Raw genomic sequence first — 22,490 nt, 5'->3', positions numbered from 1 at the left:
CTGTGTTATTTTTGAGCCCAGAGGATAGGCCTTTAGGGCTGTGGGGCTGGGGGGATGGATAGAACACTTAGCTTGGCTCTTTAAAAATGAGATTGACTTGAAGTGTTTGAACATGAGTTCTTTGTAGTCCACTGTGGGTAGCTGCACAACACCACCCCCCACAACAATGGTACTCATGACCTTGAGGTCAGTTCCCAGGGATGTACATTCCTTTACTCAGGAGGCTCAACCTTTTGGGTAATTGTGCATTCAGTGGCTCCCTCATCCTGTCTCTAAAAGCAAAGTTGTTCTTTGTGTAGACATGATGCTAATGTCATTCTCTTTTCCCTGCATACAGATGGAGCATACAGAGGAGCCAGATGGACTTGTGGTGGCTCGAGGACAAGGCTTCAGCAGGAGATTATACTAATCACTGACTCGTACGCCTGTGAGCTTGAGTTCTACGTAGGTAAGCATACAATGTTTTTCATAAACACTAAATTAAATGCAAACATACTTTTATATTGTCATCACTTTGAAGAGATTTATCTTTCACAGCAAAGAATTATCTCTAGCTCATAAATTCAGTCCATGCTTCACTTAGAAGAGTGTTTGTTTTTCTAAATCTAATCCTAAGAAATCAGCCATGAGCTTCCCAAATATTTCATTCTTGTTAATGATGCTTGCTTTAAATTCAAATCCCATTTCTCAATATCTCTTTGACATAGTCAAGAAGCTCTGTCATTTTCCAGCTATTCCTAGTATGTTAAGAGGATTTTGAAGCTATCTATTAATGAGTGCTGCTCCCCTCCTGTCCCTCCCCACAGCATCTCTCTAGAGCAAGAAGGAGGGTGCATGCCTATTTGACCCTAGATTTGGGGAAAGAGAGTGGACTGAGCAAATTTGAGATGCTGTTAGGGGTTGAAATTGAGGGTGTTTTGGTTACAAGTGTGCTAGCCAGAGATCACTTCCCTAAGGGTAGATATTTTCTGTTTGACTTTGGAATGAATATAAGAAAACAGGTAAGGCAACCTCCCATTTACTGAGTACTCACGATGTGCATGGTGTTGGTCTGAGTGCACAGAACTCACTGTATCAGATCCTTGTAGTAATCTCATGGGTAAATATTAAGATTTCTCATCATTTATTAATTTTTTTTAAGTTTATTTTTTTATTTTGAGAGAGACAGACAGACAGACAGACACTACAAGTATGGGAGGGGCAGAGAAAGAGAGAGAATCCCAAGCAGGCTCCATGTGGCCAGTACTGAACCTGATGCAGGGCTTGATCCCAGGAACCACAAGAGCACACCCTAAGCTGAGATCAAGACTCAGATGCTCAACCATCTGAGCCACCCAGGTACCCCATGATTGTTCACCATTTAGACATGGGCAAATGTGTCAGATAACTTGCTTATTTAGGAGAGGTAAGGTTGCAAAGCTGGTTAGTGGCATATCGGGATTTGAACACATATGTCTGAGTCCAGCATCTTAGTTTGTAGCCCCATGCGGTGCTCCATTCACTCCACTTATATTATTAAATTTTTTTTTTTTTCAACATTTTTTATTTATTTTTGGGACAGAGAGAGACAGAGCATGAACGGGGGAGGGGCAGAGAGAGAGGGAGACACAGAATCGGAAACAGGCTCCAGGCTCCGAGCCATCGGCCCAGAGCCTGACGCGGGGCTCGAACTCACGGACCGCGAGATCGTGACCTGGCTGAAGTCGGACGCTTAACCGACTGCGCCACCCAGGCGCCCCCACTCCACTTATATTATTAAGGAGAGTCAAAAGAAGGCACCAGAGGAACCATTTCTTACTTTTATATATAAGAAATAAGGAGATGCCCATTTGTCAACATTAATTCAGGAAACATTTATTAAGTCCCCCGGGGTACGTGGGGGCACTTAGAAGGATATTACCTCTCAGAGGGGTGGTGTGTTAGAGGCGCTGTGTTAAGAGTATTGTGTCATGAGCACTCCATTAGGCGCACTGGCACTTTCAGACATGGACTCTAGTGTAGCAGAATCTTCTCTCTTTTCACTTATACCAAGAACCAGAGTGTAAACAAAGAGATCCCTCATCTAATGGGGGCCGAAGTGCTGAGACAGTCATTCAAAGCTCTAAATCATTTTTCAGACCTTCCTGAAGGTTCCCTGGGGATACTTCAAAATTCAATTCAGTATGTGTTTCGTAAGTGCTGACAATATGCCTAGTGGAGGGCTTGTACTGAAGAGACCGAGGTGATTAAGACATCTTTCCTCTCCTTGAAGAGGTCCCAGTCTAATGGGGGTCATTTATCTGTTCCAGGTACAAATATAGAGATCCTGTCACACTCAGAAATAGAGAAATGTGTGAGTGTCTCTATCCCAAGTAGGGTTTGAAAATCAGTATGTAAACATCTGCAGTATAATACCATAGGAAAACCAATGTAAAGTTATGAGGAAAGGGGGGGTAAAAATGTCAGGGTGATAAAATTACACCTGGAAAATTGTTAGTACATGAGGCAATACCTAACATTGTTGTCAGCTGGTCTTCAACTTCCTGGCTCTCAGAGCAAACAGGGCAATGTGATCAGTCCCCAGGCACATGAGAGCCCCAGAAACATATCTGTTCTTCAAGAAAGGTATGTGTTTTTCCTGGTTTCAAAACCTGGGAAAAGTTTTTGCTCTGTGTCATACCAGAGAACCATGTGAAATAGTGACCCATAGCCTCAACATCATAGCACGTTCCAGCAATAAACACAATTGGTATTTCCAAGTGTCAGCTTATTAGCACACCAGCTAAGTTAATAATGCCAAAGTGAAATTCCGGGAATAAACATCCACTGGGGCCAAAGTGGTCAGTCAAGGACCACGTTGGCTATTGCTGTGGTTTCACCTTTGGCTTGAAATTTGCCTCTCGGGACATATTCCAAGGGTATCTCTGGAAAGGAGTTAGGTGCTTTGCTTTTTTTTTTTTTTTTTTAATTTTATTTATTTATTTATTTATTTATTTATTTATTTATTTATTTATTTTAGACCAGGCGTACTCAACCTCACACTTAAGGCAGCTTGATCACATGCTGGTGTTTTTTTTTGTGATTGTTGCATATTTGGGAATAAGATGGACAGTTGTCTCTGCTCTGTTACTTAAGTTGTATCATCACTGTGGGTGATCTGCTTACCTCCACTAAGCTTTATTTTTTCTCTTCTATGAGTTGGGAGAGTAGTATTTCCTTCACAATTTTATTGGGAAAAGCAGAGGAAACTACGTGCACAATCACAAAGCTTGTGCTCAGGGTAGAGCAAACACTCATTTAACAGTGGATGTCCGGACAAAGTTACGGATAATTTTGATAAAAATGTCACTTGCTCACATTACAGAGAGCTGTCCTTTTTTCCTTAATGCCTTTAGTGTCATCACAAACATTTATTCCATTAGTATATTTGGCTACATTTTATCCCTACTAGGCATTCAGTGTAGGATTTCTAATGCCTTCTTTAATTTTGAGTAATTTTTAAATATAATCCTAGAACTTTTTGCTAAAAGCCAGGGCATACACCTGATCATTTTAGGTTTATGAAAAAAAGCACAAAACAAATGAAACAAAAACACTTTAGACCAACAGATGCTTCCCCAGGCTATACCAAGACCCTGGGTTACCATATGATAGAAAACCACATCCATAGCTTAGAGGAATACATTAGAGACCTGTGAGGCTGTAGGTTTAATTTTAATTTAAATTAAGATTTTCAGAAGGAGTGATTTCATTAATACCCTTGGTTAGTAGACAAGTACTAATTTGCATATCTGTACAGTACATACTCAAAGCAGGTGTTAAAGGCTCGCGGTATAAAAGGCTCAGAAGGCAGGAACACCTGGGTGGCTCAATCTGTTGAGCTTTTGACTTAGCTCAGAGCATGATCTCATAGTTCATGAGTTCAAGCCCCACACTGGGCTTGCTGCTCTCAATACAGAGCCTGCTTTGGATCCTCTGTCTCCCTCTTTCTCTTAAGCCCCACTTGGGCTCTCTCAAAAATAAATAAAAATTAAAAATTTTTAAAGGCTCAGAAGGCAGATAGTTGTCTAACCTCCATGGGCCACATATCTGTGTCCTCACAAAAAGCCTGTACTTCGTTAAGTGCTCATAGGTGTAAATGTGTGCTTGCTCTGTTTTTCTTATCTTGGCTCCTTTATCCCTCTCAGTGCAAGTCTCTTGTGTAGATCCCTTCAAGTTAGCTGACCAGGTGCCAGCTAAGCTTCTGACCCACTCTCTGTCACTTCTTAGGGGACAAATCAGTAGATTTGTCTCAGTAGATGCTCAGGGGGATATGGGTCAACATTACAAGGTTTCTGTTGAGTTTCCCTGTGAATAGGTACAATATGAATTTCAACAACTATTTGTTGGAAATTAGAGCCCTGTAGCTATGATTCGAATGCCTGCATGTGTCATGTGACACTGCATAAGGTCACACTGTCCCAGTCCCATTTCATACTTTGATTTGGAAGGCAGACTGGAGAACATTTTATTAAGTGTGCAAATTAGATCATGTTAAGTAAGTGTCTTGAGTACCTGGGAGACAAAGACTAGATTTCAGAGTAACTTTAGAGAATGAATCCGACATAGTGGAAGTTTAGGCAGGATTTTATGAATGCACACCCACAAATACACACACACATATGCACAGAGAGAGAGAGTGAGAGCCAGAGAGGCAAAAAGAGAGTCTGACATCATTATATATCCTCATTATATATACGATGACATCATTGTATCTCTCAATGCTTGGCACAGAGTAATTAGTGAATAAGTATCAGTTTATTTGAAATAATCTAACAAACATTACCTCAAAAATATTAGGACAGGCTTTCTAGCAATTTGGTTCACAAAGATATCCAAAGTTAAGGATTTTTAAAAATTAAAAAAACAAACTTGGTAATTTTTACCTATCTTCAGTGTCAGTTGCTTTAGTTGCTAAAACAAAACCTCAAAAACAAAACAAAACAATACAAAATACCTTATAGAACAATAAAGAAACAAAAGCTGGTGTTCTTTTTATGCCTTTTATTTCCTCCTTATCCTGAAGATATGGTTGAAGCTACAATAGATGCTGATTAACTTTTAATTTGGATTTGTGGTAGATTTTGTTCCCATTTGTTGTTGACACAGAATTCCCCCACCTGTGAGGAAGTTCTGGGTCCTCAGTAATTCGGGGATAATAATAATCTCTCCTATGCTGCAAACACAGTTGGTAGACAAACGTACTGAAATGATCAATATCTAAGATCGTCTAGAGTGGAGAGGATGGCTGAGAACCATAATAAACAGAAGATGAATTTCAGGTGGAAGAGTATGTTTGTTCACTGTTTACCATGCTAGGTGACCTGAGAGAGCACAGCTATGTAAAAGAGTATTACTCAGCCATAAAGAAGAATGAAATCTTGCCATTTGCAATGATGTGGATGGAGCTAGAGAGCGTTATGCTTCAGCGAAATAAGTCAGAGGAAGACAAATATCATATGATATCAGTCATAGGTGGAATTAAAGCACATAATCAAAGGTGAGGTGGATGGGGGGGTTGGGTTAAATAGGTGAAGGGGATTAAGGAGGTCACTTGTTGTGATGAGCTCCGTGTGATGTATGTAAGTGTTGAATCACTAAATTGTACACCTGAAACTAATGTTATAGTGTATGTTGACTAACTGGAATTCAAGTAAAAACTAACTAAATAAAAGAATGGTCTGCTTTGGTCTTTTCTGGGGACTGTTCTTTCCTAAAACATGCCAGTTCGTATTTATATCAAGTTCTGGATTTTTCTTTGGCTTTGTGACCTCTGGACACTGTCTCAGGCAGTTCTTTCTCTCATTCTGCCTCCTCTTTCAATAGTGTTTTCTTTAAGTGTTTCACACTCTTTTGGTAAGCTTTAAATAAAATCAATCCAGGCCAGAGAACTTACAACTTGAAACAAAAAAGAATTCTCGCCTACTTGGTGGATTTTCCCAGCGTCTTTAGATGTTTTCATTATTTTTGGCAATTAGGATAAATGTAGAGGAAAAAGAAATTTGAAACAATTAATTTTTAACTCTCCATGGACTAGATAAAATTGTCATTTTTTTTTCTTACCTATCTTTGCTTTTTGTTCAATGGTGAAGTCTACTTGGAACTCTGGAGCTCTGGTAGCCAAATTTTTGGGAAAAACAGTCACAGGATTAAACACAGATAGATACTTCTCCCTTCCTGCTTGTGTGATTTCTGGCTGCTTCCTCTTCTATAAAATTAAAGTAATTCTACCTACTTCCCAGGACTGAAATGTTGATTAAAAGCTCTGATCTACGTGAAACCCTTAGCATGGCACATGTAACATAAATGGTAGTTGTATCATCAACAAAATGAAAAGGCAGCCTACTGAGTGGAAAAAAATATTTGCAAGTTATACATCTGACAAGGAGTTAATATCCAAAATATATAAATAATTCATATTTCTCAATAGCACAAAATCCAACAAAAGTTGTGAAGAGATATATTTCCACAGAAGACATAGAGATGGCCAACAGTACATGAAGAGATGCTCACCATCACTGATCATCAGGGAACTGCAAATTGAAACCACAGTGAGATATCACCTTGTTAGGATGGTTATAATAAAAAATACAGAGATAATGCTGTGGATGGTGTGAAGAAATGGGAACCGTTGTGCACTGTTGGTCTGGCTGGTATGGAGAACAGTATGGGGATTCCTTAAAAAATTAAAAATAGAATTACCATATGATCCAGCAATTTCATTTCTGTGTAAGAAAACAACACCAATTCACAAAGACAATAGGCACCCCCATGTTAATTGTAGAATTATTACAGTATCCAAGCCTTGGAAACAAGCTAAGGTGTTCATCAATGGATAAGTGAATAAAGAAAAATTTTATATACATAAAATGGAATATTATTTAGCTGTACAAAAGAATGAAATCTTGAGATTTGAGACCACATAGATGGATCTTGCAGGCATAATGCTAAGTGAATAAAGAAAAATTTTATATACATAAAATGGAATATTATTTAGCTGTACAAAAGAATGAAATCTTGAAATTTGAGACCACATAGATGGATCTTGCAGGCATAATGCTAGCTGAACGAAGTCAGAGAAACACAAATACCGTATGATCCCACTTACATGGGGAATCTAGAACAACAAAACTCAAAACCAAGTTCATAGATACAGTGAACAAATTGGTGGAGGGGCAAGGGTAGGGGTTGTGTGAAATGGGTGGAGGGGGTTAAAAGGTACAAACTTCCAGTTAAAAAGTAAAGAGGTCATAGGAATATAGTTTAAAGCATGGTGACTATAGTTAATAATGCCGCTGCATATTTGAAAGTTGCTAAGAGAGTACAACTTAAAGGTCTTCATCACAAGAAAAAATATTTTTTGTGACTTTGTATGGTGATGAATGTTAACCCACATTATTGTGGTGATCATTTAACACTACATACAAATATTGAATCATTATGTTGAACGCCTGCAACTAATATTACATGCCAATTGTACCTTAATAAAAAATTATTGGCATAGTCACACTGAGAATATAATTCATTCAAAAGACTTCATATTTTATTTATATAGTTCAATAAAATGTGTTCAAATACAAAAAGAAAAAACAAACAAAAATGGCAGTCATTATTATTTAGTAATGGGTTCATTAGCCAGTAAGATTTGGGATTGTAGTCCCAGTGAATATAGTCACATTAAAATATTGTCAGATTTGAGACTTGTTTACGTTTGATCAATTACTCCTTTAAATTCCCTGTACCTATTGATAGAGCCTGTCACAAGGAAAATTAAAATCCAGGCAACATGACATTTTGCACTGCACTTTTCCACAGAGAATAGACATATGTTAAGACTCCAAGGAGAGGATGAAGTGATGCCTATTTAGACCCGTAACTGTGTTGTCCTCTGGTGCTTCACAGACACTGGTGTCATAACTTGTTAAGAAGCAGAGCAGAAGAGGATTCTGTGGTCAAACATATTTAGGAAGTAGTTCCCATTGCAGGACATGGACTGTTGTTGCCTTGGGCTGTTCCAGTCAAAAACATAGGAATCCCTTCTGCTTCTCTCTTTCCCTTACCCCTTGCTTTCTAGTCCACCAGCAAGTCTTCTCCCTCCCCCCCATTTCCAAAGTGTACCCTCTGGCTCATCCACTTCTCTCTGTCTTCTCAATTCTGCCCTCCAAACAGATCATCCTAAGCCATGATGCAACCTACCTGCCCACCTCCATGCCCCCCACAGTGAACAGCGAAATCACAGTGTTTCATTCCCCTACTTTGAGCCCTCCGTGATTTCCCATTACTCTGAGAGTAGATCCATATGGTTTCCTCATCCCTGCTGCTATCTGACCTCATATTACTGGTTCATTCACCCCATTCTGGCCCCACAGGCCTTATTTCTGCCCTTGAATATGACAATCTTACTTCTGGCTGAGGTCCTTAGCCTGGAGAACTCTTCTTCTGGAGCTTATTTTTGTAAACACCTCCACATACCACCTTTCCTTATATAGCACATCTTCCTGTTGTATGTTATTTTTAGAGATCATGCCAAGTTATTTATAACTTGTTCCTAGCCTTGCCTGGAGAGTAAATCTTTTTCAAGAATGCTGTTTTATCACCAAGTGCCCAGTACAGTGCCTGGCATTTCCACCAAGTGTCTGTAGATACCCCCTGGTATCTCATAGACATTCACATATTTATTGTTCTGGTTAAATAGCAGCTGGTGCTAGCCCTTACACATCCCTAAAAATATGGCCATATTTTTGTTCATTAGTTCTTTTAAGATATGCTCTTAGCCATAAAATGAAGTACCATTTTTGTTTACTGTAATGACATCTTTAGATGAAACTTACAAAGTTTTTTTTTTTTTTTTTTTTGAAACTTGCAAAGTTAAAGCTTGTTTTCTTCCACTGGGGGGCAATTTTAAATTTAAAGTAAGAAAGTATACCTTGGTCTCCATGACTATAAAACTGGACTTGAAGCGTTAAAAATTTATATTTTTAGACATTCAATTAAATGCTTTTCTTAAGCCCTGGAGCAGCTGGTAAACATCACACACTAAACAAAAAAGTCTTGTTTTCATTTTACGTTTTACTTTCAGATGATATATATATTCGATAAATATAATACATTTATTTCAAACCCTAAAGCAATTTTAAAAGAATGAATGTCAGATGGAGATTTATTTTTCAGAATTCTTGGAAAGGCTGTGTAGACTATTTTATTAGATGGTGACTTTAATTTTTAATTAAAGTTAAAAAAATGCTTTTGTCATCAGAAACCAGTTTAGTAATATTTCAGTGTATTTTCTTCTTTACTAGAATGTTTCCTATGTAGACTTGGGTTTTCAAAGCAACAGAAATATTTTTCTAATGAAATATTCTAGAGCTCCAATATTTTAAAACAGAAATATCCTGACCCAAATAGTCATTAGTTGTATGAGCTTTGGAAAAATTACTTAACCATTGAGTCTGTTTTCCCTTGTATAAAATACAGATAGCAATGTTTATTTTATTGACTTGTAGGAATTAAATGTGACACTTCCAGCTAAGTGCTTGACATAAAACAGTCCCTCAATAAGTGCTAGTTATTTTTTATGTTGCTCTCCTTTTACTACATTCATCCCACTGAATTCCTACTGTGTGCCTAACATTTGCTAGCTACTAAATATGACAGGACTGAGTGAGACCGGGTCGCTGACCTCAGGCTTGGAGAGGGCCTTTGCATTAATGACTTTCAGTATGGCTTGAGAGTTAGGGTTTATAATGTATGTAAACTTATATGTTATAATTGTTATCTATAAAGGAATAAATGAATAATACATAAATCTTTATATATAGTAGTCAAAGTTCCAAGGTCAAGTTAATAAACATTGAGGTATAGGGCTCTTGGGTGGCTCAGTTGGTTGAGCCTCCAACTCTTGTTTTTGGCTCAGGTCATGATCCCACCGTTCATAAGTCTGAGCCCTGCATCGGGGTCTAAACGGGCACTGTGGGGCCTGCTTAGGATTCATTCTCTCTCTCTGCTTCTTCCCTGCCCAGGCCCTCTCTTCTCCCTCTCTCTCAGAATAAACATTTAAAAAAAAGCATTGAGGTTTAGGGTTACAGAATCACTACTTTGTACTCCTGAAACAAACATGACATTGTGTGTTAACTATACCTCAACTAAAAAAAACAAACAAATATTGGGGTAGACAAGTGTGTTTGTGTGGTATTCACTAGTGTTTGGTACTTCTAGAGTTCCAAAGCCAAGTTGGTAAAAAAAAAAAAAAAAAAGAAAAAAGCTGTGATGGTTTCACTCTAGGACTTCTCAGGGTCTTACTTGGGGAAGATATAGTATGACTATCTAAGAAAAGCTGTGGCAGTTTGGTGCACATGTGATTTGGTGCGCAATTTGATTTGTAAATTTTGAGTCAGTATTACACACATTTTTTTTTTTAATTTTTTTTCAACGTTTTTTTATTTATTTTTGGGACAGAGAGAGACAGAGCATGAACGGGGGAGGGGCAGAGAGAGAGGGAGACACAGAATCGAAAACAGGCTCCAGGCTCCGAGCCATCAGCCCAGAGCCTGACGCGGGGCTCGAACTCACGGACCGCGAGATCGTGACCTGGCTGAAGTCGGACACTTAACCGACTGCGCCACCCAGGCGCCCCAATATTACACACAATTTTATGGGACTGTCTAGGAAGAAGGGAAATTTGCAGTTGAAGCTACCATTCTTCTGTTGATTGTACTTCCCCATATGGGATTCACATTGGACCTAAAGATGAATACAATGTCAATGGGTGGAAAAGAGGGATAAGGAAGTCATTCTGGGAAGGAGAAAGTGCATGAGAGGTTCTTTCTTGGGGAGTAAGCATTAAGCAACTATTTTTTCTACGGACTATTATGAATTAAATGAATTTATAAACAAATGTGTATGTAAGTGACATCAATTTAATAAAAATTAGAGTAAGAGGAACAGCTGGCATTCAGGTAGTGTTTGAAAAGCTGTATAAAGCCTCAACACACTTATATTCTAAGATTTTCAACTTCTCCATTGAGGGGTTTTATAATAATTCTAGATTTCATTCTTTTTCCAACCTTACGACCTTGGTAGGGTATTTTTGGTAAACGCATGATTCCATAGCTCTTCCCAAGATCTGTTTGTATGAAACCACTAACATTTTAGAACAAAACAGAAGCTTTGCCAAGCTTGTGAAGATTTAAATATGTTTATGAGCGATTTTACGTCTGTATGGAAAAGCTGTTTTCACTGTTCCTCCCAGTTTGTCACACAGCTCCTTACCATTCCCCCTATTTTCTTCCAACCCTCCTGTACCAGCTGTTTGAGCCAGGAGCCCCACTTTCCTGACTGTGTCCTCATGGTGCCCTCACCCTGGCCCCCTACTGTGTCATCCCTCTTGGTTTCCTTCCCTCTGATTGCATGGATTGTCATACTGGCTTTCCAGACAGTTGGGCTTCAGTTAGACAAGTATATATTCTGGATCACGTCCTCCCTCTGCCCTTGCTAGAGGTAGTCCCTCATCAGTCTCTTAAATTCTCACAGGAGAAGCTTGGAGGAGACATGAAGGGCTCTCCTTCAGTTCCCCCAATTCTATACAATTTTAGGGGCTTTTTCAAGACCAAACTCCATCTTTAAGGACTATAACCCAGTGTTTCCCTGTCTTTCTACCGCTAACAGTCTGTCTTATAATTTTCTTCCCTTGACTCCAGATTTTATGAGAATTTTGTCTACTGAACAAATATAACTAAGGATATATTTCCCTATTAATTAGAGCTTTCATTTGGCTCGAAATAAGTGTCAGCATTCTTGGTGTTTTAGCCTGAGCATCATAAATATGTTATAGTTTGAATAAATGAATGACATACAAAGAGAATTTTGATATTAGAAAGGCTCTAGGAGCCCAGGAGGAACAGGGATTCAAGGCTAAAAAAAGCATTTAAACTAGGAGAAGTTCTAATGGTGAAGATTCCAACAGGCAGTGCTATCTCAGACTTGTTGGAAGAATGGAAGGGACAACAGGACTTGACTTTCTGCTCAGTTCCTACTGTGCAAATCCTTGCCAGTGCTTATTAACACATACACTTGCTCACTGTCATGTGTGCTTATATACCAGACGTGTGAACATTTTCTCCTTGTGGAAGTCTGGGGGAAATTCCGGAAATGTAGCTTTGTATTGATAATTTGTAATATGAACTTAATGGTCACTCTTCTCCAAAGTTACCAAATAATAGAGGAGACTCTTAAGCTAGTCTCAAGAAGATTTAAAAAAAAAAAAAAAATGCTAACTATCAAGGATTTAGTGACTAAGAAAAGAAAAATGCCAGTTTCCCTTTTCTTCCATTCTCACCAAAAGACAGTTTTATCAATGGTTTTTCCTAGCAGGGAAAATCCTTAACTATAACAGTCCTGTTTATTATTGAGAATAGACCTTTCTGTTCATGGAAATTGAAGAAATAGAGGACCTCAGCTCTCCGTAGTATTTAAGAAGAGCCAGGAGAGATTCTATACTACTGGTGGAGGGAACAAACTAGAAAATCAATCAGGAGCTGAAGTGGAGGAGTCTTGGTAAATGACTTTGAGAAGCACCTGAGATTTAATGTTGAAAGAGATAAATGAAGATGTTGCAAATCTGTACTCCTGTCAAATTTACAAATGGGATCACATCAATACTAGAACAAACTCTGTGGGTTTCACATTTCACAGCAAAGCGAAGGAAAGAAAAGTTGCAGTTCAATAAAAAAAAGAATCACATTCTTTCTATGAAATGCAATGGTATGATAGATAGCGAGAGAGAAAGACTTATTGGAACAGGCAAGAAAGTATCTTTTAGGTGTTTGGTAAACAAGATAATAGATAAAGGAAGTAACTGTTGAATAAGAAAAGTAGCTTTATATCTATGTTTTAAGAACTTTATTTGGAACCAGCAGAATTTTTGAAGATAAGTACTCAGTTTTTTAATAGGTTTTGATATACAGAAAAATATATTCCTAATGTATATATCCCCTAATATTATGCATATCTATCTATCTATCTATCTATCTATCTATCTATCTATCTTTTCACTGATTGAAGTCCATACCTCATTCAGAGTTCCCAAGTTTTGCCCTGATGTCCTCTTTCTGTTCCAGAATCCCATCGAGGATATCACAGGACATTTCATTGCCATGTCTCCCTTGGTCCTTTCTTGTTCACGATAGCTTCTCAGACTCTCCTTGCTGATGACTTTGAAAGTTTTGAGGAGTATTTGTCAGGTATTTTGTGAAATGTCTTTCAGTTGGGATTGGCTTGGTGTGTTTCTCCTGATTACACTGGGATTATAAATTGTGAGGAGGAAGACCACAGAGGAAAAGTGCCATTCTCACCACATACTTATCACTGTTGATGTGGACCTTGACCACATGGCTGGGGAAATGTGTGTTTGTCTGGCTTCTCTGCTGTAAAGTTAATCTTTTTACCTTTCCCATACTCTTTGGAAGGAAGACAGTATAAGCAGCACAGACTTAAGGAGTGGAAAGTTGTACTCCATCTCCTTGAGGGAGGAGCATCTACGTAGATTATTTGAAATTGTTCTGCATAGGTGCTTTGTCTCTTCTTACTCATTTACTTATTTATTCAATAGTTTATTCACATTAATATGGACTCATGGATATTTATTTTATACTTAGAGTTATAACTCAACATTATTTTGTTTATTTTGTTGCTTAAATATTTTGAGCTTTGGCCATACAGAGTTCTTTCAGTTGGCTCCTATGCCTGTTGACATACTCCCATGATTGTGGCTTTTAAGTTTTGTTGTTGTTGTTACTGTTCTTTTTTTAAGAATTTCCTTACTTCTACTACAAGAACCTCCAGGCTCATCTTGTATATTTTTTGTATTAGTCCTAGAATCAGCCATTGTTCTGAAGAGTCCTGGTTGTCTTCATTGGAGAATGATAGGATAAATGAAGATCTGTGCCCAAGTGTGAGTATGAACACAGGGTGACCTACTACTCACTGTTTTACTGCTCCCACCCCATTTTATGGGAAGCCCATAAAACTGCAGAAAGTGGTCAGTGAAAGTGAAAACTGCCTCAGATATCTGCTCAGTAAGGCTTGGTACCCAGAGATCTACTTTGGAGGGGGCTTCAATTTAACCTGCACTCATGGTAAGATTAGTCAAACATGTATTATGTTGCTCAAGATATGTATAGCCTGGCATTTGCAATGTGCATTTCACTTTGCCTTTGAAAATCTCTGAGAAGTTGGCTTGCTCAGCTTAAATATGTGGAGGTTTATAGCTTTCAGTTTGAATTTCATTGCACATGATTTCATTGCGTGGAGCCACATTTCACTTTGCAACTTGAGCACCTGAATAAATGTGTTTTCTCGTCGAACTAAACAAACAAACAAACAAAAATACCCATGAGCTAAAAGGAATAGAATGCCTGCTATACTCCAGTGCCGGGAACCCAGTAAAACTCCCACTTGCCATTGCGTGTTTCCAACCAGCAAGACACAAATCAGCCATCACACATTTCTCTGCCGGGGGAGCAGTGTGCATTTCTGTGTGATCAGCAGTGCATTGCAAGTAAAACTTAGCCAGCTGCTTTTCCAGAGCTATAATTCTCTTAGGAAAGTGAGAAAAAAAGCAGGTTTTAAAATAGAGCCAACAAAAAAGAAATAGGTGAAAAAGATGGATAATAGTCATGGAGAACATTGTGGTCAACTCGTCCAACATGTCAACTGGTCTCTGTCTCTAAGGCAGGTGTTATTTTTATGCTGCCTTATGTTTAATGATTACATAAACTCTTACACTTAGTTTATGCTCAATGTCCTTGACAAGTCAGAAAATAGATTATACATATCTAAGGTTTTATTCCTTTTCCTGGGGAGAAGTATAAAGCAGTAGAAAGCAGGGTATAATCCACAGAGATAACATTCTTAACTCCTCAAATGGGCTTTGGAAGTTATGTTTTAAGCCTGAATTAGGGAAACAAGGGTCAGCATAGGCAGAGGGGCGGTGCTGCCAGGTCCTTGGGAACATGAAAGTGAAAAACTCAAAGTCATTCCCTCAAGGAGCTGACATTGCAATGGGATAATTCAGACAGCAAACATGCAAGTGGATTCATGGAGCAAATTTCAGATACTGATAAATTCTGTGAAGAAAATTGAAGAGGGAGATGTGACAGACAGTGATGGGGCAGGAGGTTCTACTTCACCTCAGGTAGTCAGGAAAGTCCTTTGTGATGACATTTGAATTATGAGAGGAAATTGGGCACCTGAAGTCTGGGGAAGATACTTCTGACTAGAAGGAACAAGAAGGGTGAAGGCTCTGAAACAAAACTGACCTTGAAATGTATGAGGGGAAGAAGTAGGCTGATGTAGCTCAAATTTAAGATTGAGGAGAAAAGTAAGGGAGATAATGTTAAAGGAATAAGCAGAGAACTGATTATACAGGGCCTTTTAGACTTTGGTAAGAAACTTGTATTTTAATGTGGGTGCAGTAGAAATTTATCAACGAGTAATAAGCGATGTAGTAAATGATCTTTCTGCTATTTGTAGAACTGGTTACAGTTAACAGGCAGCTACAGAAATTGACTGACAGATGGTGACACACAGTTGGTGCAACGTGGTAGAGTCAGGAATGATTCTAGAATAGACCTCCCTGAACTTGCTTTGGATTAGATACAGAATATGAGGAAGGAGAGGAATTAAGGATGACTTGAGGATTTTTGATTCGATCAACTGAGTGGACGTTGGTGCCATTTGCTCAAAAGAGAAAGACAAGGAAGGTGTGGACTGGGGAATCAAAAAATTCCTTTGGCCACACTAAGGGTGAGAGAGTTGTTAGACACCCATTGGGATTAAGTAGTTGGATATCTGAGTGTGAAGTTCAATAACACACTAAAATTGTTGATGCAAAATTGAATTATCAGAGTATGTTTATATTTTTGAAGCCAAGGGAGATTATCTAGGAAGAGAAGCAGGGTAGAGATCAGAAGAGAGTCAAAGACAGAATCCTGGCAGCATGACAGTGGTTAGGGGCTGGTGGTAGACAAGTCAGCAAGGAAGACAGAGACTACAGAAGGTGGGAGGAAATGTGGTGTCATAAAACTGTGAAAAAATTGTTTCCAGGAGAAATACCAATTCTTTCAAATGCTGATGAGAGTTGAAATAAGCTGAGGATTTCATTGGTCATTTGTGACCTTAACAAGGTTTATCTCAAAAAAGCAGTAGAGAAAAATCCTCTTTGCATTGGGTTGAGGAGAAAATTGGAGGCAAGTAAATGGAGACAGTGAGTATAGACAACCCCTTTGAAGAGCTAGAAGAGAGCAGAGATAGATGATCGGTGGTCACTGGGGAGGACATGGGCTCCAAGGACTGATTCTGAAGAAGGATAACAAACACTAAGATGTGTTTGATTTCCACTGTGAAGTATCCAGAAGAGATGGAGAAAGGAGGAAGAGAGAAAGAGGATAATTGCAGGAGTGAAGTCCTTGAGGGACTGGGATTTGTGACTTAGGTGAAAGGTTTTTGTTTAGATAGGGGCAGGGACAGTTTCTCCTTAGTAATAGGAAGACAGCAGCATGCGTGGGCATAGGTCCAGTTAGGATGATAGTTTGATGGTGGGAAAATATCCTTCTCATCTGATTGCATGTAGTTTCTCTGTGAAGTATGAGGTGAGGTCTCTGGTATTTGATTCTTTCTGCTCAGCTCTTCGTTTTCCCATTTCCCAGATTACTTAGTGCTTGAACTGTTCTATAATATTAGCTTGAAAATGACTTTGGTTTGCCATGGGACCAACTCTAACTTCAAATCTATGAGACTCTATAGCTCTGGTGATCAAAATGGTCTTACAATGGCTTTTATGTCTCTTGCTAAGAATGCTGAGAGGGAAAACCTGAATGTTCCATTGTAGTATCTTAGCTTTGGGTCACTGTCTACTTCCGATCCCATTAGCTATAGCTGAAGGTCTTGGAGACCTTGAACAAACACACAGTGTAGACTTAAGTTCTTTATCATGGGCTATTGTAAAGAAGACAGTGTGGATTAGACAATGTATTAATTTCCTGTGGCTCCTTTGATAAATTACCATAGACTTTGTGTCTTAAAACAACATAAATGTATTCTCTCACTGTTGTGGAGGCCTAAAATTCAAAATAAAGATAGCAGCAGAGCCATGCACCCTCCTGAAGCTCTAGAAGAGAAATCGTTTCTTGCCTCTCCTACTTCTAAGTGCCTGCTGGCATGTCTGGACATTTCTGGACTTGTGGCCACATCACTCCAATCCCTGCCTTCACATTGCCTTCTCCTCCAGGTGGTTCCCTTTTCTGTGTGTCTGTTGGAAAACTCCCTCTACCTCTGTCTTATAAAGTTATGTATGATTATGTTTCGGGCCCAATAGCATCATTTGGAGAGGTCATCTTCTCAAGATCCTTAAGTACATCTTTTGCTACATAAGGTAGTGTTCACTCTTTTGCCATATAAGGTAATATTCATAGGTTCTACAGATTAGGATGTGTATATAACTTTTCTAGGGCCGCCGTTCAGCCCACTCTACACAGGTACTTGAACTCTTGAGAATGTTTCCCAGGCATTCCCCTTTGACAAACATTTTCTAAAGGATAAGATTGGGGATAAAGGGTGCAAGTGTTGGATTCAATATTTTGCCTCAATTAGTCTCTGAGTAACCATCTGACGAAAAGGATTTGTGGTAACTTAAATATTGTTGATAGTCCCACTGAAAAATAGCACTCATTGGCACCGTTTTGGTTATGTAATGAGAGAATGCGTTTGAACCAAACCTCTTTTCTCCTTGTTGAATATTGTATATACAGAACAAAAGCAGCAGATAACTGTGGAAGAGAAATTGATTAAATAGGCATTATCGCGAAGTGTGGTAAAACAGTTTATTAAAGGAACAGTCTGCCTTTACCTTGCTGTCTTTTCTTGTCAGTGAAAAAGGGAAAACAGGTATATAAGTAGGAAGTAGCTTCTGGTGTTAGAAGGGGATGAGAAAGAATAGTTGTAGCTTTATTAAAGCTGTTGGAGTCATTTCCTCTGCCACATTGAGTGTTCTCTGTACAGTTCCCTTACCCTGCTGTCTTAGCTCAGGAAAGCACGGTTACAGTGCTGTCCTTGAGTCCACCTTTCTGGAAGAAATCCTCCTTTTATATAGTTATTCTTGTCGGAGCTCTTTTCTTCAGTCATTTAACTCCTACGTTCCACCTACTAAATTAGAGGAGAGGAATTATTCTAAGCATCTAATTAATGACTTTCTCTTCTGGGATGTCTGAAGACCCCAGAGTTGTTTCCTCTGAGAAGCACCATCTTCATGATTACATCTAGTCTACCTAATTTGACTTTAAACAGGGACCTCAATGCAGGGACCTGTATTCTGTGAAGTTTAGCAGCGTCTGCAATTACTAAACTCACTTGTTTTGCCCCTGTCCTCACCCCTGGAAACAAGAGTGGGCTCTAGAAATTTTACGAGGGAAGCCTCAAGCTTCCTGGAGGAAGATAAAAGGGGTTCCTTTTGGGTTTTTTAGCCCATGGAGAAGCTCATTGCTCACTTCCACCCTTAGGGTGGTTTCTGAAATTGCTGGCCTGCCTTCCCACGCAGGGAACAATGGGCCACCCCATTTGCCATTCTACTCTTATTGTTATGTTATGTTATGTTATGTTATGTTATGTTATGTTATGTTATGTTATGTTATGTTACTTTATTTTATAGCTTTTATTTAAATTCCAGTTAGTGAATATATAGTATAATATCAGTTTCAGGTGTAGAATTTAGTGATTCATCTCTTACATGCAACACCTGCTGCTCATCACAGTAAGCATCCTCCTTAAGTTCCATCACCTATTTTACCCCATCCCCCACCCACCTCCCCATGGGGAACCATCAGTTTTTTCTATATAGTTAAGAGTTTATTTCTTGGTTTTCCTCTCTTTTTTCCCCGCTCTGTGTTTGTCTGTTTTGTTCTTAAATTCCACATATGGGTGAAATCATTATGGTATTTCTCTTTCTCTGACTGAATATTTCACTTAGTAAAATACACTCTAGCTCTGTCCACCTCATTGCAAATGGCAAGATTTTATTCTTTTTGATGGCTGAGTAATATTCCATTGTGGGTATATGTATGTATGTACATCTTGTTTATCCATTCATCACTTATCATTAGGGCAGTACAAATCAAAAGTACAATTAGGTAACAGCCAGAATGGCTAAAATTAACAACACAAGAAACAAGAGGTGTTGGTAAGACTTTGGAGAAAGGGGAACCCTCTTACACTGTTAAGAGGAGTGCGAACTGGTGCAGCCACCCTGGAAAACAGCATGGACGTTAACCAAAAAGTTAAAATTGAACTATCCTCTCTTTTTAGAGTCAGCCCTCAGCCAGCTTGCAGTGGAGCCTTTGGGGATGGATTAGAGATGGGCTTATCTACTTTCCACATTGTCAGGTGGGAGGATATGTTTGAATTAAACAATAGAATTGCATCCCCAAAAGTATCTTTTGACAGCATATGGTTTTAACATTTTGGTAATTCTTGAATCATCTAGAGCTATTCTCGAAACTTGAATGGGCCACTTCTATACCCAAGACTGGATGATTTGACATTCTGTAGATGTAGCCAAATACCCTTGGCTTTATTATTTTTTTCTCTGGTAGAATATTTCATAACACAGCACTGACTGCCCAACACCTCTCTTTGGAGAAATCTTTGTTATTTAAGGACAGTAAAAAAATTCTTTAGTTTTCTCTTTTTTGAGTAAGTTCCTTAATATTTCCTCTTTGGACACATTTTCTTTTTCTTTCATCATTTATAATAGTTCTTCCCTGAGATTTCCTGGCCTCTACATTCCTGTAAAGGAGTAGTAACTGAAACTACCCATGATGTTCATGTATAGGTCTTTCTTCCCCTCAGTTTAATACAAAGTTTATTTTTACACAAGATATCACCAATTTCATTTTGTTTAAAGTGAATATTATAGAGAAATGGCTGATTTTTTGGTGATAGTTAATTTTATGTGTCAACTTGACTGGGCCCTGGGGTGCCCAAATACTGGTTAAATATTATTCCTGGTTGTGTTTTTGAGGGTGTAGATGATGCTGGGGAGGGTTCAAGGAAGAGGTACTTTGCTCCGGATTGGAAGGGAAGATAAATCTATGGTTGGATATTTTAATAAATCTAATTTAAAGAGTGATATGATTAGGTACTTACTAAATCTTACAAGGCTAGAGCAAGACTAAAGCTGTAATTATTATAGAGGCAGCAGTCATTCATATCTGGAAAAGGTGAGTGTTTGATATTTTTGTGGTCTGCACAGTGACCTTGTTTTTGCCTGTGGTTAAAGAACATTATGAAATGGTCTTGTTATTATTATTTCTTTTAACCTCACTTCTTCAAAGTCACAAGGTGATTTGCTGTTCTATGAATTTATTTACATCCAGCAAAAGAACCCTGAGGTCTAGCAATGAATGTCAGGCCAGTTTTTAGAGTTTAGGGACTGCTTTTCTGTTCCTGTGAGAAAGAGGTGTGTTGTTGTTGTTTTTTTTTTTCCATCTTTTTCCTTTTTAACAGAAGAATAACACAAAATAAAAGCAGAAAAAATAAAGGGTTTTCATAATCTCTTTTCAACCCCTAATGAAATAATGGATTTAGGCAATCTAGATGCTAAATCATTAGGTGAAATAATATTTGGGTACTTTGTGATGAGTGGTTCAGGCTGATACCCTTTGAACCACTGATCAGTGTTAACATCACTAAAAGTGGGATAGATAGATATTACGTGACTCCTTAGTGATGTACAGCACCATTTTTGAAATATTATTGCCAAAAAAATTGAATCTGAATTCCATCAAGTCTCAAACTTAACTATATATAGGAAACATGAGGAATAGAGCATCATCTTATATAATATCATGAAGGTACAATCAGCCAAATCTAGAATATTTAGCAAGTAAATGTCATGAAAAAAGAGAGAGAGAGAGAGGTGGGGGGAGGAAATGTTATAGATTAAAGAGACTTACAAAACATATCAACAAATACAGTATGTGACTTTTGTTGGGATTCTACTTCCAACTACTCATGTTAAGGGACACTTTTGAGATGATCAGAGAAAACTGAGTAGATTTTGGGCTTAGTTGATATTAAGAAATAATTATAAATTGTGTTGGTTATGAAAATGGTACTGTTATTTTAAATGCGTTTATCTGTAGAGATGCAGTCTGACATACTTGTGAACGAAATGATATCATATCTGATACTTCTCAAGAAAAAGAAAAGGTTGGAAGGTGGATAGATAAAACAAAAAAAAAATGATAGAATGTTGCTAAATCTTAGGGTGGGTGGTGCTCTTTCTTTGTAGATTCATTCTTTATACTTTTGGGTATATTTGAGAGGTGGCGGGTCAAGCAGTCTGTAAAGAAGGTGTATATTCTGTTTCACATCACTCGTTTGATTGTCCTCTCCTCCGAAGGGCACCATCACCCACTATATAGAGTCAAAGAAGGTAAGACTGCCAGTCATCTCCCTTTATAAATGCTCCAGCACTGGAAATGCCTCTACTTCTCAGAGAAATGATTCTATTTCTCGGAGATTTCTTCCATAATTCCTAGGTACTGCTTTTGCTCAATTTCTGTTTAAGATGGCTTTTATTGGATAGAGGTTCTTTGAAATGACAAAGGTTTCTAATAGTTACTGATTTAAAACTATTTTCTGCCTCATTCATTTCTTTAAGGTTATGTGTCCATCGAAATAAGAGGTCTGTTATAGGAAGAATTGACTAGATTATAATATGGAGTACAATTTTTATATCGTGACTGTCATATTCATTGTTGAAAGGCTGAGCTGAAAGTTGATGACCATATTACCTTGAAACTTTCTATGGAATTCAACATTTTATGGTATTTTCCACCCACAAGCAAATCTTCTGTTAAGTATTCAAATGTTTAGAATCCCCATAGAACTGGCAAAATAGTCACTGCCTAAAATGGATGAAGACTAAAAGACAAAGCAAGTGTACCTCATCCTCTTGGGGTCTCTATTTTTAGCTCCAGTTTTGCTCCCAGGCATAGAGGTGAATAACTCTGTCAGCCATTTCTCCTTACTAAATATGCATCCTGACCCTCTCTCTTTACTTACTCATCAGATTGGCATATTTGGTATTTCTTTCAGCTGTTCTGATTATCTTAAAAATTCTTAATAATTTAAAGACACTTTGCCCATAAAATATTATGTGTATTTCTGTAACCACAGAGTGTCTGGGAGTAGAATTCTGTGTTGTTATACGATGCATGCTGAACAGAATCATGCACAGTGCTTAGTTGCACTTTTGTCTCTCTTGCAGTTTTGTGGTAGTTTTTGTAAAATAGACAATATTTCTCTGTTCCACAAAATGGTGTGGCATGGATTTATTTACTTGTCAGTCAAAATTATGTCTAATAAATGTCATGATGTGAAGGTAACTCCTGGAAGCACTTTAGATTACCTTATTTAGA

At 38.2% G+C, this 22,490-nt stretch overlaps 1 long non-coding RNA gene across 3 annotated transcripts in view; it reads left to right on the top strand.

Annotated features, from left to right (window-relative positions):
* Positions 1–343: 343 nt before the first annotated feature.
* The window catches only part of LOC131512429 (uncharacterized), a 34,033-nt gene continuing 11,886 nt past the window's right edge, over positions 344–22,490 (top strand). The window contains exons 1-3 of one of the 3 annotated variants that reach the window (XR_009262133.1): positions 344–448; positions 6,449–6,569; positions 13,885–13,966. This is a non-coding gene — a long non-coding RNA (uncharacterized LOC131512429). Of the gene's footprint in view, positions 449–6,448; positions 6,570–13,139; positions 13,257–13,884; positions 13,967–22,490 lie in introns of those variants that run through there. The other 2 variants (XR_009262146.1, XR_009262143.1) reach the window with 2 other exon arrangements.

This window comes from Neofelis nebulosa, chromosome 1, assembly GCF_028018385.1.
Source record: "Neofelis nebulosa isolate mNeoNeb1 chromosome 1, mNeoNeb1.pri, whole genome shotgun sequence".
Lineage (NCBI taxonomy): Eukaryota > Metazoa > Chordata > Mammalia > Carnivora > Felidae > Neofelis > Neofelis nebulosa.
This window is presented reverse-complemented; position numbering and strand designations above follow the sequence as displayed.